This window comes from Aotus nancymaae, unplaced genomic scaffold, assembly GCF_030222135.1.
Source record: "Aotus nancymaae isolate 86718 unplaced genomic scaffold, 86718_ANA_hifiasm-v0.15.2.pri h1tg000079l, whole genome shotgun sequence".
NCBI lineage: Eukaryota > Metazoa > Chordata > Mammalia > Primates > Aotidae > Aotus > Aotus nancymaae.
The window spans coordinates 17,722,980-17,740,005 of record NW_026988494.1 but is presented as its reverse complement, the minus strand read 5'-3'; the positions used below and the strand labels follow the sequence as shown (position 1 = coordinate 17,740,005).

At 42.9% G+C, this 17,026-nt stretch overlaps 1 protein-coding gene and 1 long non-coding RNA gene across 3 annotated transcripts in view; one reads left to right on the top strand and one right to left on the bottom strand.

Annotated features, from left to right (window-relative positions):
• Positions 1-3,890, top strand: part of LOC105705385 (uncharacterized) — a 52,016-nt gene extending 48,126 nt beyond the window's left edge. The window contains exon 5 of the long non-coding RNA XR_010339643.1: positions 3,633-3,890. This is a non-coding gene — a long non-coding RNA (uncharacterized LOC105705385). The remainder of the gene's footprint in view (positions 1-3,632) is intronic.
• The window catches only part of SH2D4A (SH2 domain containing 4A), an 81,967-nt gene that overhangs the window by 42,471 nt on the left and 22,470 nt on the right, over positions 1-17,026 (bottom strand). The window lies entirely within an intron of this gene.

Sequence of the window (17,026 nt, the reverse complement as noted above, 5' to 3'; positions counted from 1 at the left end):
GCAACATACAAACAACAGAATCGGCCAGTAACAACTTCAGAAAATGCAGTGACACAGAGCTGGTGTGGGTTGCTGGGGCAAAGCATTTCACATGGTATAGAGTTTCAAAGGCCACTATTACATTCTCACCCAGGGAGATGCATGATATAGGATCCATGAAGAAGCAAAAACAAGCCAGAGAAATAAAGGAATTGTGAAATATAAAGTATAAGCATAAAATCATAAAGGGTTGTCTAGAAAATATTCAAAGAGTCTTAAAAACATGATTTAAAAATCATGATTGATGCAGGAAGTCCCAACGAAATGGAACGTAGAATTTAACTACAAATAATAATAGAAAAATAATAGGCTGGCGCAGCGGCTCATGCCTGTAATCCCAGCACGTTGGGAGGCCAAGGTGTGCAGGTCACTTGAGGTCAGGAGTTCGAGACCAGCCATGCCAACATGGTAAAGTCCCATCTATACTAAAAATACAAAAGTTAGTTGGGGGAGGGGGTGCGGTAGTGGCCACCTGTAATCCCAACTACTCAGGAGGCTGAGGCAGGAGAGTCCCTTTAACCCAGGAGGTGGAGACTGCAGTGAGCCAAGATCATGCCACTGCACTCCAGCCTCGGCCACAGAGTGAGACTCTGTCTCAAAAAATGACAACAATAATAATAATAATGTAAAACAATATTCTAAAATAATAATAACAGTAATAATAGAAAACAATAATGCTTTACAAAACATTTTTATGTATATTATTTGATTCTCACATTAACTCAATAACATGTAGCTACTTTAACCTTCATTTTACAAACTGGGAAACTTAGCCCCAGATAAGTTACACAACTCATGTTGAAGTGGTCAACACATCTTCCAACTCAGGATTGCAGCATTCTACTTTTAATGAAATCAATAAGTGAATCAAGGCAAATACCTCCTGCAATGCAGTTGGACATTATGAAGTTGGTAGCAAAATTAAGTTGAGTAAACCCTTAAGACTAGAAATCTGTTTTTCTCTCCTTTAATTTATATTAAGCTTTTTAAGAAAATTTGATTATTTGTTTGCTTTTAAAAGGCACAACAGCTTAAGTGAATTTTAAATTGCTAACATTTTGTGATTCCATCTTATATAAAATTTTATTCTACAAATTACCTACCATGAAATTCTATTACAGTTATGTAGAAACTACTTGGGTAATTGTGTCGCCCTCTGATTAGGGCTCCAATCTTGAATTAATAAGATATGCACAATTAATTCCCTATCTGTTTTTACGTAGTGCGTCCAATGCTTTATCGCTCACAAAAGTTATATTAAAATGTCTCCTTCATGTATACTAGAATGGTACATACATCAAGGCAAACGGTTGCTGGCCTGGAATAGGATTATTCCTCTTTTGTCTCTATATCCAATTCAATCCTCAAAATTCTAGCTTGTGTTTTAGAAGTGCATGTTCTCTCTAAGGTTTGAACCCCCTTGCCTCCCAGAGACTGGCAATATGGCTGTCTGCAGCCAGGAACCAGGCGATGCCACACTGATTCCACTAACCCCAGGCACAAGGTATCTATGCTGGGGTGGGGTACAGGCTTCTCAACCCAGCCTACTCACCAAGCTCAGTACCCACCTCCGCTTAAATCACCTTAAACTGTTATGCTGCTAATATTGCTTTTCACCCTTAACCTCAAGCCTGAGAGAGAAAACCCAAAGATTTTGTTGCTGTGCAACAACACTTTGAGATGAATAAGAATCCTAGAAACAATTCATCATATTCTTTTCTATTCTTTCTCTTTTTTATTATATTTACTTTTCTTCTTTCATATATATATGTCTACACATACATGTGGAATGAATAATACAGCTAATCAATAAATCTATTGTCTCAAATACTTTTTGTGATGAAAACATTTAAAATTTACTCTCTCTGCAATTTTCAAGTATATAATAATTATTGTTTACTACAGTCATTCTGCACAGTAGATCTCCAGACCGTATTCCTTCTATCTAACTGACATTTTGAACCCTTTAATCAACATCTCTTCAACCTCCCTATCCCTCCACCAGACCCCGGTAATCAACATTTTACTCTATTTCTATGAGTTTGACTATTTTGGATTCCATGTACAAGTGAGATGTGGCATTTGTCTTTCTGTATCTGACTTATTTTACTTAAAATAATATCCTTCAGGTTCATTCGTGTTGTGACAAATGACAGTATTTCCTTCTTTTTATTATTTTATCATTATTTTTTCTTCTTTCTTTTTATAGTTGAATAGCATTTCATTGTCTAAGAGATATCTGTACTCCCATGTACATAACAGAATTATTCACAATAGCCGAGACAGGGAATCTTTTCTATTCTTTCAAAGATGTGGTCTGATCTCACTAACTCTTCTCCTGAATCTCTCCTTTATAAAGGGAAACCACTGAAGTTCAGTTTTAGAGAACTGATCATTTTAGAGCGGACAGCAATCTTAACTTTGATTTGAAAGAAAGTTAGGAAGAAGGAAAATCTAAGTGGAAGTTTAGCATTATGTCTTAAATCATTTTACAGGTTGCTACTTAACTGTTCTTTACTAACGGAAACATAACACTATGAGATACAAAATAACACTGAAAAATATAAGTGAATGTAATCCCAGTACTTTGGGAGGGAGGGGCAAGAGGATCACTTGAGGCCAGAAGTTCAAGACCAGCCTGGGCAATACAGTAAGACTCCTGTCTCTACAAGGAATAAAAATATTAGCTTGGCATGGGAGCATGCATCTGTAGTCCCAGCTTCTTGGGAAGCTGAGGCAGGAGGATCAGCTGAGCCCAGGAGTCTGAGGCTGTAGTGAGTCATAATTGCTCCACTGCACTCCAGCCTGGGTGACACAGCAAGATCCTGTTTATAAAAATACACACACACACACACACACACACACACACACACACACACACAAATAACTGGGCCGGGCGCGGTGGCTCAAGCCTGTAATCCCAGCACTTTGGGAGGCCGAGGCGGGTGGATCACGAGGTCAAGAGATCGAGACCATCCTGGTCAACATAGTGAAACCCCGTCTCTACTAATACAAAAAATTAGCTGGGCACGGTGGCGCGTGCCTGTAATCCCAGCTACTCAGGAGGCTGAGGCAGGAGAATTGCCTGAACCCAGGAGGCGGAGGTTGCGGTGAGCCGAGATCGCGCCATTGCACTCCAGCCTGGGTATCAAGAGCGAAACTCCGTCTCAAAAAAAAAAAATAAAAATAAAAAAAAAAAAAAAATAACTGAAAACCATCACAATTTTAGTGTCAAGTTTACAATGAAAATGTATATTTTAATGGTGTGTTTTTATGATCATTGGTTATTATAGAAAAATGACAGATTTAAAAGCAGTTATCAGAGTCTTGGGGCAGTGTGGGAAGCATGCATATGTGTGTTGTGTGAGCATGTATGTATGCAATGTGTGGTGTGTGTGTGCCTGTGTGAAGGGGGTGGAGAGGCAAGAAGGCTCATCTGTAACTCCACTTGGTTAAAGAATATATCATGGGGAAGACTTTTGCTCAAGGCGTTTTAATCTGCCAGCTACAAGGTCTTCTTCTTTCTGGTGTGCATAATGCTTTGAATCCCAGATGTTTGGCTCTAATTTTTTTTTTAATCTCCTGTTTTGCAGTGTAGCCCGCTCTGAAGGCCATTTCTGTAAAAATAATGAAGAATTCTCTGGAGATAAAATCTAAAAGTGAGCAGATACAGTTTTATTCAAGGTCCCTTTCGGGGCAAGGACAGTCGGTACTGATTGATGAGTTCCAAGCCTACAAATTACACATAAGCAGAGAAACACAAAGGGGCTTATCTTTGAGTTGGCAGAGTCTGCCATTCTCCCAACCACACTCAGAACTGCTCTGAGTGGGGTGGGGGACATCACTGCATTCAGATGGCTGTCCACATAGAGGGTCCCTCAGGGTCTTTTCAGCGCAGGGGACTCACAGTTCATACCTAGACTCCCCTAGGTAGGGTGAGTCTGTTCACACAACATGCCACTGTCTTTTTCTCTGAGTCTCATTAACTCCCCATCATGTTCATCTTTGCCTGGGAATGGCATCTGTCCTGAACCTACATGTCTCAAAACGTGGCAGGAGGACACAGAAACCCAGCAATTCCCCAGCACCTCCAGTTTGGTGTATGCACCTAGTAACCCTGTGTGTTCTCTGTGATCCACAAAGAACCACAACACTGACTCAGTATTAAGCAGAGCAGCACTTCAGAGGTTCCTCAGCGGCATCACCGCTGCCAAAAAAATAAGGACAAGCCAGCTATTTTACAGAAGGCAACAGCTTTGCAGAATAAAAACCATATACTTAGTTTTAATCTAGATGTTGCCTCAGCCTCCTCCTCAGCTTGGAAAAACCAGCCAGCTGGCCTTCTTTTGCCTTCAACTCTTCATCTGAAGAATGTGAAGGACCAAACCTGGGCCTCTGATGAGAACAGCATATTTCATTGCTCTACATACTTGCCAGAGGGTGGGGGGTGGGGGTGAGAGAACAGCATCCTGTAATTGAAGGACTTCAGGAGTCAATTGCTGCTTCCACCAGACAATACTGGGCAAGCTGCCTTCTCCTATTTATACATTTTATTAGCCTCCCTTGTAAAGGGACAGTGTTGCTAAATTTAACATCTACGGAGGAAATTGATCCCTTACAGCAGCAGTCCCCCACCTTTTTGGCACTGGGGACTGATTTTGTGGAAGACAATTTTTCCACAGATAGGGGGCACTGGATGGATGGCTTTGGGATGATTCCAGTGCATTACATTTATTGTGTACTTTATTACTATTATTATTATTATTATTATCATAATTCATAATGCAGAATTAGTGGCTTGTTTTCCTTCAGCTTGACAGTCTCATCTGAGGGTAATGGGAGGCAGTGACAGATCATCAGGCATTAGATTCTCATAAGGAGCATGCAACCTAGATCCTTCACATGCACAGTTCACAATAGCCTTCATGTTCCTATGAGAATCTAATGCCGCTGCTGATCTGACAGGAGGCAGGGCCCAGGGAGTAATGCTCGCTCGCTTGCCTGCTGCTCACCTCCTGCCATGCGGCCCGGTTCCTAACAGATCACAGATCAATGGTAGCCTGGGGATAGGGACTCCTGCCATATATGATACTGCCCGAAGTCTGGGAGCTGCCTGCAAGGACTGAAACTTCCATTCCCTGAGTAGAGATCTTCTACTGTATTGGTGGTATGGTTTCCAGGCACCTGCTACTTAATCAGGCAATCTTACTCTTGGATATTTTGTATAATAAAAATTTTAAACCAACAAAAATGTATCCTTAGAAAATCTTTTGTAAAGATTGTCATGCATGTGTAGAAAGATATTCTGAGACTGGACCTCACGTTTTCCAAATGCTGTAGCAGGCATCAAACAATTCTCAGATTCCCAAGATTTGCTTCTCATGGCTCTAAGGGTGAAGCAGAAATTCTTCACTCTTAGAACTGGGGCAAGTCTTTCATTGTTCTGCAAGGGATTTCCTTGAAGGAAGACATTTACTAATGAAGATATAACTTGGGTTACATTGGTATAAAATCATATCCAAACTGCAAACCTACAGATTGAGCAGTTTGGTGTACTGGTTAAAACTGCAGAAAGTGCTGAATGGCAGGAAGGTACAGCTCTCTACATTTTTGTAGGTGAGAAGATTAGCTGTTACTCAAGTGGACCAAAAGACACATTTGAAGTCTTAGAGTGAAGGGCTGTAGTGAAAAGCAGCTCAGAATGGGAATGCCACTTGACTGAAGAATACATCATTTGTGTCTTACTTATAGAAATGAAATTGAGTTGACCTCGCCACGTACCACTGGGTTTGCGTATCACACTCCTGCCTAACTGCTGCTCAAATACAAAAGTCTAGACCTTCTGGTGTGGCTTATTCATTGAAACTGTATGGTAACCCTCCTTAACAGCCAGTAGTGATAGGAAAAAATCCTCTTCCTGTCATACAGGCATCAGGTGTTGGTTTAAGATCTGCATGTTTGGAGCTAGAGTGAAACTTCTGAGAAATCATCTCAGCCAACAGAGTCCACCTGTACCAGTAACTCCTAGGACTCCATTTGGCTGCCTGCAGCCCTTTGTTAACAAGGATGTGAGGTCGTGTCCTGGCTCTTCAGGAGAGAGTGCTGCAATTGATTAGTGATGTCTGTCCCAAGGCCACATAGGAAGTACCTGTATGTGGGCTCTCTGGTCACTAAACAATTTTAAAGTCTCTCTCTTTTTATAGATTAAAAAAACAAAAGCTCTGCAGAGACAAAGTCAAAATGAAAATCCAGTTCTTCTGACTACTTGCTCTCATTATATTATCATAGCTCAAAAATGGACTGAAGGCCCACCATCCCTTATTGACAATTCTAAAATCTAAAAAACCCTGAAAATATATAACTCATATGAGGGAGATTCCTCACTTGAACTGACATGAGGCTATTTACAGTATTTATAACATTTGTTTACCAGGTGTTGCCCCAGACCTTGCTGGGAGGCATTATATATTACATAGCACATACACAGCATTTCTTTGATAAAAATCTGAAAAAAGCCCAGGCATGGTGGCTTACGCCTGTAATTGCAGCACTTTGGGAGGCCGAGGTGGGCAGGTCACAAGGTCAGGAAATCGAGATCATCATGGCCAACATGGTGAAACCCCGTCTCTACTAAAAATACAAAAAATTAGCTGGGCCTGGTGGCATATGCCTGTAATCCCAGCTACTTCAGAGGCCGAGGCAGGACAATTGTTTGAACCTGGGAGGCAGAGGTTGCAGTGAGCCAAGATCATGCCACTGCATTCCTGGCTGGGTGACAGAGGAAGACTCCATTTAAGAAAAAAAGGGATCTGAAAAAAGTTCCAATCTGAAAGACTTCTGGGCCCTGATGAATTAGATAAGGAGTGGCAGGCCTGTACCCCACAGCCTACAGGGCTGTGATAGGTGTCATGGCCTTAAAAGATGCCCACACCCTAGGCCAGGCACAGTAGCTTGGGAGTCCAGGGTGGATGGATCACCTGAGGTCAGGAGTTCAAAACCAGCCTGGCCAACATGGTGAAACCCCATTTCTACTAAAAATACAAAAATTAGCCAGGTGTGGTGGCACACACCCATAACCCCAGCTACTTGGGAGGCTGAGGCGGGAGAATTGCTCCAACCCAGGAGGCAGAGGTTGCAGTGAGCCAAGATCACGCCATTGCACTCCAGCCTGGATGACAGACACTCCATCTCAAAAAAAAAGAAAAAGAAAAAGATACCCACACCCTAATCTGGAACTTGAAAATATGTCACCCAGCAAAAGGAACTCCTCAGACGTTAATTACCAGCTATGGACCTTAAAATGAGATTATCCAGGATTAACTGTGGGCCCAATCTAATCACAGGTGCTCTTCAAAAGCAGAGAACTTTCTCCGGCTGGAGTCAGAGAGAGACAGCAGAAGAGTTAGTCAGAGAGAGCTTCTAAGCAGGAGAAGGACTCAATTTGCCATTGTTTGAGGGGACACTTGGAAAGCATGAGGAACGCAGGCAGCTCCAGATACAAAGATTGGCCCCTGATTGATGCCCGGCAAGGAATCAGGGCCTTCCACTGGTTCATTTGGCCAACAACATGAATATACCTGGAAGCGGATTCTTCTCCGGGGCCTCCAGATAAGAGACCATCATGGCTGACATCTTGATTTCAGCCTCATAGTCCTCATAAACCCCTAATCCAAGAACCCAGTCCTGCCATGTCAGACTTCCCACCTGAGGAGCTGGGAGATAACACATGGGTACTGGGCTAAGCCATGAAGAAAACCAATACATGGAGCAAGCCTGACTCTTCTTCCATAAGGTGTCCTCTCAGCATCTACTCAAACTTACCTTTCTGCGTCCCGGCCAAAGCACTTTACCCCTAACAGACTGTTCTGCATTTTCCCTTCCCGACGCACGAGGCTTTGCACTTTCTTACCACTGATATTGCACTGGCCAGGACTGCAGAGTCCTTTCCCCCAGGCCTGTCTGCCTTTCTCTGCCACCCCCTCCATCCATGCCTTCCACAAACCAGTGGAACAGGCCACTGCCCTCCTGGAACGTGATTAAATCCTCCCTATGGAGCACCCACTGCTGCTCTTTTCAGGGTTAAAACTCCGGAAAGATGAAAACCTTGTTTTATGCCTCCCTCGTGGCGCCGTATTGCCTATCATTACACAAATATCCTTGATGGATATTTGCTGAGAATGACTGATGCAGCCAAACCAGCCCAACAATGCTGGGCACTGAAGTGTGCAGCCCCTGGGTAGGAGATGGTCACACAGGGGAGGGACAATGTCTGGTGCTCCTAGTTAGAGTAACTCTTTAGATTTGTCCTGGGATTTGCAGTTTTTAAAGAATTTTCAAATATATTATCTCGTATCATTTTTTTTTTAACCAAGAAACCCATGAGATAAACAAGGCAAGTTTTTTTTTTTTAATTCAGTTTTTGTTTGCTTGAGACAGGGTCTCCCTCTGTCACCAAGGCTAGAGTGCAATGGTGTGACCACAGCTCACCAAAGCCTCAACTTTCCAGGCTCAAGCAATCCTCCCTCCTTGACCACTGGAGTAGCTGGGACTAAGGGTGTGCACCACCATGTCCTGCTAATTTTTTATTTTTGTAGAGACAGTGTCTTGCTATGTTGCCAGGACTGGTCTCAAAATCCTGGGCTCAAGTAATCCACCTGCCTTTCCTTCCCAAAGTGCTGGGATTGCAAACATGAACAACCATGCCTGGTTTTAATTCCCAGTTTTGAGAGATGGGAAAACAGAGACTCCAGAGATTTGCACAGCTAGCACAGGTAACAAACCCAGCAGCATAGATGCAACCCTCTCATAGTGCAGGGCAGAGAAGCTGCTCTAAAAATCCAAGGCACACAGAGACAGAAGCAGCATGCTAGAGCTCAGCTCTGGGAAAATACCATCGAGGTAAATCAGAGTGGCTCAAAGTGTCTGGGAAGGTAGATTTAATCCTGTCTGTTTCTCCAGGACTCCCCAACTCCCTCTTTTTCTTTCTCCATGTTTTCTTATAGAAAAAGCTTTTTTGTTTAATTTAAAGCTAAGAACATCTGGTTTAAAGTATCACTGCTAGCAGAGGGGAAAAGCCCAACAACTCTAATCCCAGCAGTGTGATTATTAAGATACAGACACAATTACCTTCCCTGGGCAGATAATAAGAGGAACCTGAATAAGGTAGAGGACCCAGCTCCACCTGTGAATCAAACCACTGATTTGATCCTCCACTCGGAAGAGAAATAAAAATACCTGGCCGGGTGCAGTGGCTTACACCCGTAATCCCAGCACTTTGAAAGGCCGAGGCGGGTGGATCGCAAGGTCAAGAGACAGGGACCATCCTGGCCCACATGGTGAAACCCCATCTCTACTAAAAATACAATAATTAGCTGGATGTGGTGGCAGGTGCCTGTAATCCCAGCTACTCGGGAGGCTGAGACAAGAGAACTGCTTGAACCTGGTAGGCAGAAGTTGCAGTGAGCCGAGATAGCCTCACTGCACTCCAGCCTGGCAACAGAGCAAGACTCTGTCTCAAAAAAACAAAACAAAACAACCTGTTTTCACATCTCCTACAGTTGTGAGGATGAAGTAACATCGTGGATATAATTCTTTCCAAACGTGTGTACAGGGCTACCTATATCTAACCACTATTGTCCCAATGACCAGCACTAAGGCAAACCTGCCTATTTCACCAAATAACATCCAGGCTCCCGGCTATCCTCTTACCACGTGTTGCTTTCTTCCCTTGAGGCTGGCCTCGGCATTCTACTAATCTGATTTCATCCTAGTCAAAATACCAGGAAAGGATAATGAAGAAGTAACTGTAGGATTTGCCCCAAGTTGTACATAAGCTCAAAGGGGAGTCTGACTATATGTTTGCTTTAAATCCATCCTTCCCTGAGATAATCAGAGCAGAGCTGAGAAAACACTACTGACACAAATGGAGAAATCCAGTCTACCCTGACGTGCATAAGACTGAACACTCTCATGCCCAACCGCAACCCTGACATTCTTCCATTATTTGGACTTCTTCTGGCAGCAACTGATAAATTAGTACAAATAAAAAGGGTCACTGTTAACTGGAAGCACTACCTCCTAGAAGAAACTGACTCCTCCACAAGAGCTTCTACAATGCTGAATACACGTCATTATCTGGGTTGTATTTAATTTTCACTCATTCTCCATAGCCCTCAGGAGATTTTAGATCAGACTGGTAAGAAGTGCATTCTGATTCAGGTCTAGAGTATCTTATTAGAAAACAGGGCATAGTTTCTAGTGATTATCTCTTTTTATTTTTTAGACAGGGTCTTACTCTGTCACCCAGGCTATAGTAGAGTGGCATGATCATAGCTCACTGCAACATCCGCCTGCCTTGCTTAAGTGATCTCCCACCTCAGCCTCCCAAGTTGCTGGGACTACAGGTGCATGCCACCATGCCTGACTGATTTTTGTGTTTTTTGTAGAGGCAAGGTTTTACCATGTTGCCCAGGCTGGTCTTGAACTCCTGGCCTCAAGTTATCCATCTGCTTTGACCTCCCAAAGTGCAGGGATTATAGGCATGAGTCACAGCATCTGGACTCTAGCAATGATCTTTCATGTGGAAATTTACTACAAATCTAACAAGACAGCTTTATTTTCATAAATCTATAGCTGATTTGCCTTGAATATTATTTAAAATCCTGGAAGACTGATTATTCTTTAAATCCCCCCAGAGTTACTCAGATAAGGATTAGGGTCACTAACTTTAGTAAAAACTGCTTGAAGATTTTTTTTTTTATAATAGATGTTCGGCCTTGTGTATACAATGCAATTTTAAAGACATTACAATATACTTTTAGATATTAGAGTTAAAATTAATTATAGGGGAAATTCAGAAATCGTTAGTCTTTACTGTGCAAACCTGAATTGCATTTTGGAAACATGTGGGATGTGTCCTAAAGTTCTAGTCTTAGTTTCTCACCAGAAATTAGAATTCTCTTCTAAAGGAGAAGGCCTGGGAGTAGTGATGAATTTGTTTTAAATATGTCAAAGTTACCATGAGAGTGGGGATTAAGTAGACATACAAAAATGAGGACATTCTAACTGTAATTTGGGGGTTAATCACTGCATCTCTTTGAACATTTGTTTCTTCGTCCGTACAAAACAAATGGTAATGTATTGTCTATTTCACAAGACTGTTGTGAAATAACACAACTTGATGAGAAAAAGTGTGGTGAACTCTAAATCGCATGCATAGGATCAGCCTGACTGGGTGCAGTGGCTCACACCTGTAATTCAAGCACTTCGGGAGGCTGAGACAGGAGGATCACTCGAGCCCAGGAGTTCAAGACCAGCCTGGACAACACAGTGAAACCTGTCTCTACAAAAAAATTAAAAATTAGCCAGGTATGTGCCTGTAGTCCCAGCTACTCAGGAGGCTGAGGTCGAAGGATAACCCAGGCCCAGGAGTTGGATATTATAGTAAGCTATGATTGTGCCACAATCATAGCTTATTCCAGCCTGGGTGTTAGAACAAGACCCTCAAAAAAAAAAAAAAAAAAAAAATTCAGCGTATATCCACCACTGCTAGTTTTCCAAGTAGCCTGGGAAATCCTGGTGCATCTCAACTGGAGTCACCTTCTCCTTTAACATCAGCTCGTTCTCCAGACATGCCTGCCCATCCTGATGACACCTCATTCTCCCATGCATCCAAGCTTAGAAACCTGGGTCATGCTACCTTGTTCTTCCACCCTCTCTGATCCAAGAACAATCCCTCCCTTTCAAAATATAAACCTGATCAGTTCAACTCCTTGCTCGATAATCACTGACAATTTCCAATTGTTATTGAAAAGAGTCAAAACACATAAGTCACCCTCAAGACCCTGTCTTGTCTGGCCCTGCCCCACCCTCCACGGTGCTTTTCCTGTTTCCGCACTCCAGTCACACTGGCCCCTTTGGCTCCTCCAAAACCTACTTTCCTTCCAGGTTCAGAGCCTTTGCCCATACTGTCCTTCAGCTGGAACTGCCAGCCCTAAGGGTCATGTCCTCTGCTTTCATCCTTGGCTCCATGGAGCTGCCCAAGTGCTAATGTAATTGGGGTGCACAGAAACCTATCCCTCATATCACAGCACTTGTTATTGTTTGAAATTATATGTTATGTGAAGTCTCTCCCTCCCTCCCCAACTAAAACGTCATGAGAGCAGTCATTCTGTTTTACACTTGATCTTAGCCAAAAGGCTGAGAAGCGATGTGTTTCTGTTTTACTCCAGTTTCATAACCTCAATACTTAGCACCTATTGGGTACTAAAAATATGTTATGAGTAAGTCAATCAACCTTGGGATCCTCTCTTCACTGTCTATATATTTAAGCTGATAAAATACATAGGGGCCAGGCGCAGTAGCTTACACCTGTAATCCCAGCACTTTGGGCGGCTGAGGTGGAAGGATCATTTGAGGCCAGGAGTTTAAGACCAGCCTGGGCAACACATCAGGACCCCATCACTGCAAAAAAAAAAAAAAAAAAAAAATTTGTTAAAATTAGCTGGGGGTGGTGGCTGAACCTGTAGTCCCAGCTACTAGAGAGGCTGGGGCAGGAGGATGCTTGAGCCCAGGAGTTCAAGACTGCAGTGAGCTATAATTGCACCACTACACACCAGCCTGAGTGAGAATGAGACCCTGCCTCAAAAAGAAAAAAAGAAAATTTATAGGGAAGAGGAAAGTGAGCTAACTAAATAGCTGATACGAGTTTGGAGGCACTGAAATTAGTGCTCTGTATTTAATACCCATGATGGTTAATACTGAGTGTCAACTTGATTGGATTGAAGGATGCAAAGCATTGTTCCTGGGTGCATCCGTGAGGGTGTTGCCAAAGGAGATTAACATTTGAGTCAGTGGACTGGGAAAGCCAGACGCACCCTCAATCTGGGTAGGCACCACCTAATCAGCTGCCAGCACAGCTAGGATAAAAGCTGGCAGAAGAACGTGGAAGGACTAGACTGGATGAGTCTTCCAGCCTCCGTCTCTCTCCTGTGCTGGAGGCTTCCTGACCTCAAACATCAGACTCCAGGTTTTCAGCTTTTGGACTTAACACTAGTGGTTTGCCAAGGACTCTCAGGCCTTCAGCCACAGACTGAAGGCTGCACTGTCGGTCTCCCTACCTCTGAAGTTTTGGAACTTGGACTGGCTTCCTTTCTCCTCGGCTTGCAGATGATCTATTGTGGGACTTCACCTTGTGACAGTGTGAGTCAATACTCCTTAATAAACTCCCCTCCATATAAGCATCTATCCTATTAGTCCTGTCCTCTAGAGAACCCTGACTAATATAATATCTCACTTACTCATCACAAAATCCTACCAGATTGTATTGGTTTTCCATTGCTGCTACAACAAATTATAATCAACTCAGTACTTTTGAATGACACAAATTATGGTCCATTTTGGTAGGTCAGAGACCCAACTCTGGGCCAGCATCAAGGTGTCAACAGAGCTGCATGCCTTCCATAGACTCAAGGAGAATGTAATTCCTTGCCTCTTCCTGCTCCTAAAAGCTGCCTGCGTTCCTTGCTTCATGCATGTCTCTTCCTCCATCATCAAAGCCAGGAATATCACATGCCTCTGACCATTATCCTATAGCCACATCTCCCTCTGACCTCAACCAGGAAAGAGTCTCTGCTTTAAGGACTCATGGGATTAGGCTGAGCCTGCCTGGATAAACAAGGATAATCTTCCATCTCAAGATTCTTAACCTCAGTCCCAGGGGCAGAGTCCCCTGCTTCATGTAAAGTAACGTGTGTCTCCATATTTGAGAAAAATGTATAGGGGCCAGGTGCAGTGGCTTATGCCTGTAAACCCAACACTTTGGGTGGCTGAGGTGGGAGAATCACATGAGGCCAGGAGTTTAAGACCAGCCTGGGCAACACAGCGAGAACTCATCACTACAAAAAAATTGTTAAAATCAGCTAGGGGTGGTGGCTATGCCTCCAGTGCCAGCTACTAGAGAGACTAAGGCAGGAGAATTGGTTGAGATCTAAGTGTGGATATCTTTGCCATTATTCTGCCTAACAGACAGATTGTTTATCCCCTTTTTATAGAGGGAGAAACTCAAGAGCTAAAAGCTACAGCACGAAGAGGTGAAGGATGCAGGATTCAAAATATTTCTGGTTTTCCAGATAGTGTGTCAGTCTCTCTAAAACGGTTGTGTCTCCATTTTAATAATTATTTAATAATTAGGGTAGCATAATGAAACATTTCTGAGAAAGTCTATGGTAGTGAACTGCATTCAGTACCCAGGGCTGCTGCCATGAATGGCCATAAACTTGGTGGCTTAAAACAACAGATATTTACTCCCTCACAGTTCTGGAGGCCAGAATCAGAAATCAAGGCTGGGGTAGGGCTGTGCTCCCTCTTCCGGCTTCTAATGGGCCCCATCTTGTGGTAGCATAACTCTGCTTTCTGCCTCTTTCTTTACTTGGCCTTCTTCCCTGTGTTTCTGTCTGATATGGTTTGGCTGTGCCCCCACTCAAATCTCATCTTGAGAAGAAGCTGGTGGGAGGTGGTTGAATCATGGGGGCGGGTATCATGGTGTTCTTGTGATAGTGGGTGGGTGTCATAAGATCTGATGGTTTTAAAAATGGGAGTTTCACTGCACAAGCTCTCTTCTCTTGTCTGCTGCCGTTTGAGACGTGCCTTTCACCTTCCACCATGATTGTGAGGCCTCTCCAGCCATGTGGACCTATAAGTCTATTAAACGTCTTTATTTTGTAAATTGCCCAGTCTCAGGTATGTCTTTATCAGCAGCATGAAAAGAGAATAGTACACTCTCTCTCATATTTCCCTTGGTTCTCCTCTTATAAAGATACCTGTCATGGGATTTAGAGTCCACTCAATCCAGGCTGTGATCTTATCTTGAGATCCTTTAATTATATCTGCAAAGATCTATTTCCAAATAAGCTCACATTCTGAGGTTCTAGGTGGACATGAATTTGGGGGGATAAATATTCAGGCCACTACAATGACATATACAGAGCTTACAATAAAATATAAAGGTACCATCAAGTCAATTGTCTAAGAGGTAGCAGACGAGCTCTTTAAAGACTCACACTACCTATGAAGATCAGCTGCCTCCCTGTGTAGCCTGCTGTCAGAGTGAACTTCAGCAAATATCACAGGAGACCCTAACAGCATCTTCTCTGACACCAGGAAAGATAAAAAGCAGAAATATAAAAGCCTGTCACCCATTTATTTCCATATTCCTTGTATCTAAATGTCTCTTTCTCCCCTGCCCGCATCTCTTTCCATATGACAGTTTAGCAGGCACTAAGGAATGAACAGTGCTACTCTCCCTATTATATTTATGAGCTGGTTAAAGAAAGGTATCTATCTTAATTTCTACTTTTAATATTTTGTCCTACTTTTGAAAAAAATGTCAAAAGAGTACTGTAATTCAAGTGCAAAGATAAGCACATATATTTAATACTTTTTTTTCAAGAGTCAGGGTTTCACTCAGTTGCCAAGGCTAGAGTACAGTGGTGTAATCGGGGCTTATTGCAGCCTCAAATTCTTGGGTTCAAGTGATCCTCCTGCCTCAGCCTCCTGAGTTGATATGACTACAAACATGCCCCACCATCCTTGGCTAATTTTTTTTTTTAATTTATTTTAGAAACAAGGTCTCACCATCTCTACAGGATTGTGCCCAAGCTTGCTTGTCTGGAACCGTTGGCCTCAAAAGTGATCCTCCTGCCTTGGCCTCCAAAAGCACTGAGATTACAATGGTGAACAACTACACTCAGCTGCATACTTAATTTTCTGGAAGGAGTTTTCTTGTTGTTGCTGTTTTTCACGGTTTTAGGAGTGTGGGAAAGGGAGCTGTGTTGGAGTTTGGTATTGCACATACTAAGTGCAAAGCACACCTGGGGAAGCATGGAGGCCTCATCGAGGATGTGTGGCACGTGCCCAGGGCTGACCCTGGGATGAAAACCAAATTTAGAATTTTCTCTTCTTAAATATTTTGAGCCTCATCTTCGTAGCTCTTCATAAAAAGCTTCTTCACGGCCCTCGTATTAATGACACAACCAAATATGAGAGTTACTAGTTAAGAAGTTAGTAGTGAATATTTAAGGAGTAGCTTGGGGGTCCTGCAGACTTGGGTTTGAATAAGACCTTGGGCAGGTTGCTTAACCACACCTAGCCTCAGTTTCCCCACCTGTAAAATGGACAAATGTCTTTAGTTCACGTTATTGTGAGGATTACGTGAGACACTCAGCAGTGTGCTTTGCTGTGGAATAACCCCTGATCATGTTAGTTTTCAGAGTCTCAGTAGGCCCTAGAAGGAGGCAGGAGGTATCTGTGTCCCCATCTGATAGCCTTGAAGAAGTCAAAAGCACACACAGCCACTGTTACAGGGCTGGAGACAGGAAAAGAGATCAAACAACTGCAAATCCCTGTTAATTCCAGTGTCATTAAATTCCTGGCAGAATAAGGTACTTCATAATATGTTTTTATTGTTCTCTCAAACTATAATCCAAGCAGGAAATTATGTTTGAGCTTTTTAAACCAGTTGAACCATAAGAGAATTCATACCGGTTCTGAGTATAAGATTTCTATAATGTTGGGGAAATAACTGTCCCCACAATCACAGGTAGAGCCTGTGAAGGCAAACAGGCTGATGTTTAGAGTCCTCAACAAAAAGGCAAAGACTCAGTAGAACATAATCTAAATCATGAACAGGCCAAATCTGCCCCTCTCCCTGTCCTTAAAGTTTTATTAGAACACAGCCATGCTCATTCATTTGTGTATTGCTGTGACAAAGACTTCATGGCTCATAAAGCCTGAACCATGTACTACATTGCACTTTAGCGAAAATGTTTGCCAACCACTGCTGTAACAGAAGACATATAATGGGGCGGCATTGAGGAGAACTTGAAAATATCTTAAAATGCCAAATTGCAGCCGGGCGTAGTGGCACATGTGTAATCCCAGCACTTTGGGAGGCTAAGGCAGGCAGATCACGAGGTCAAGAGATTGAGAA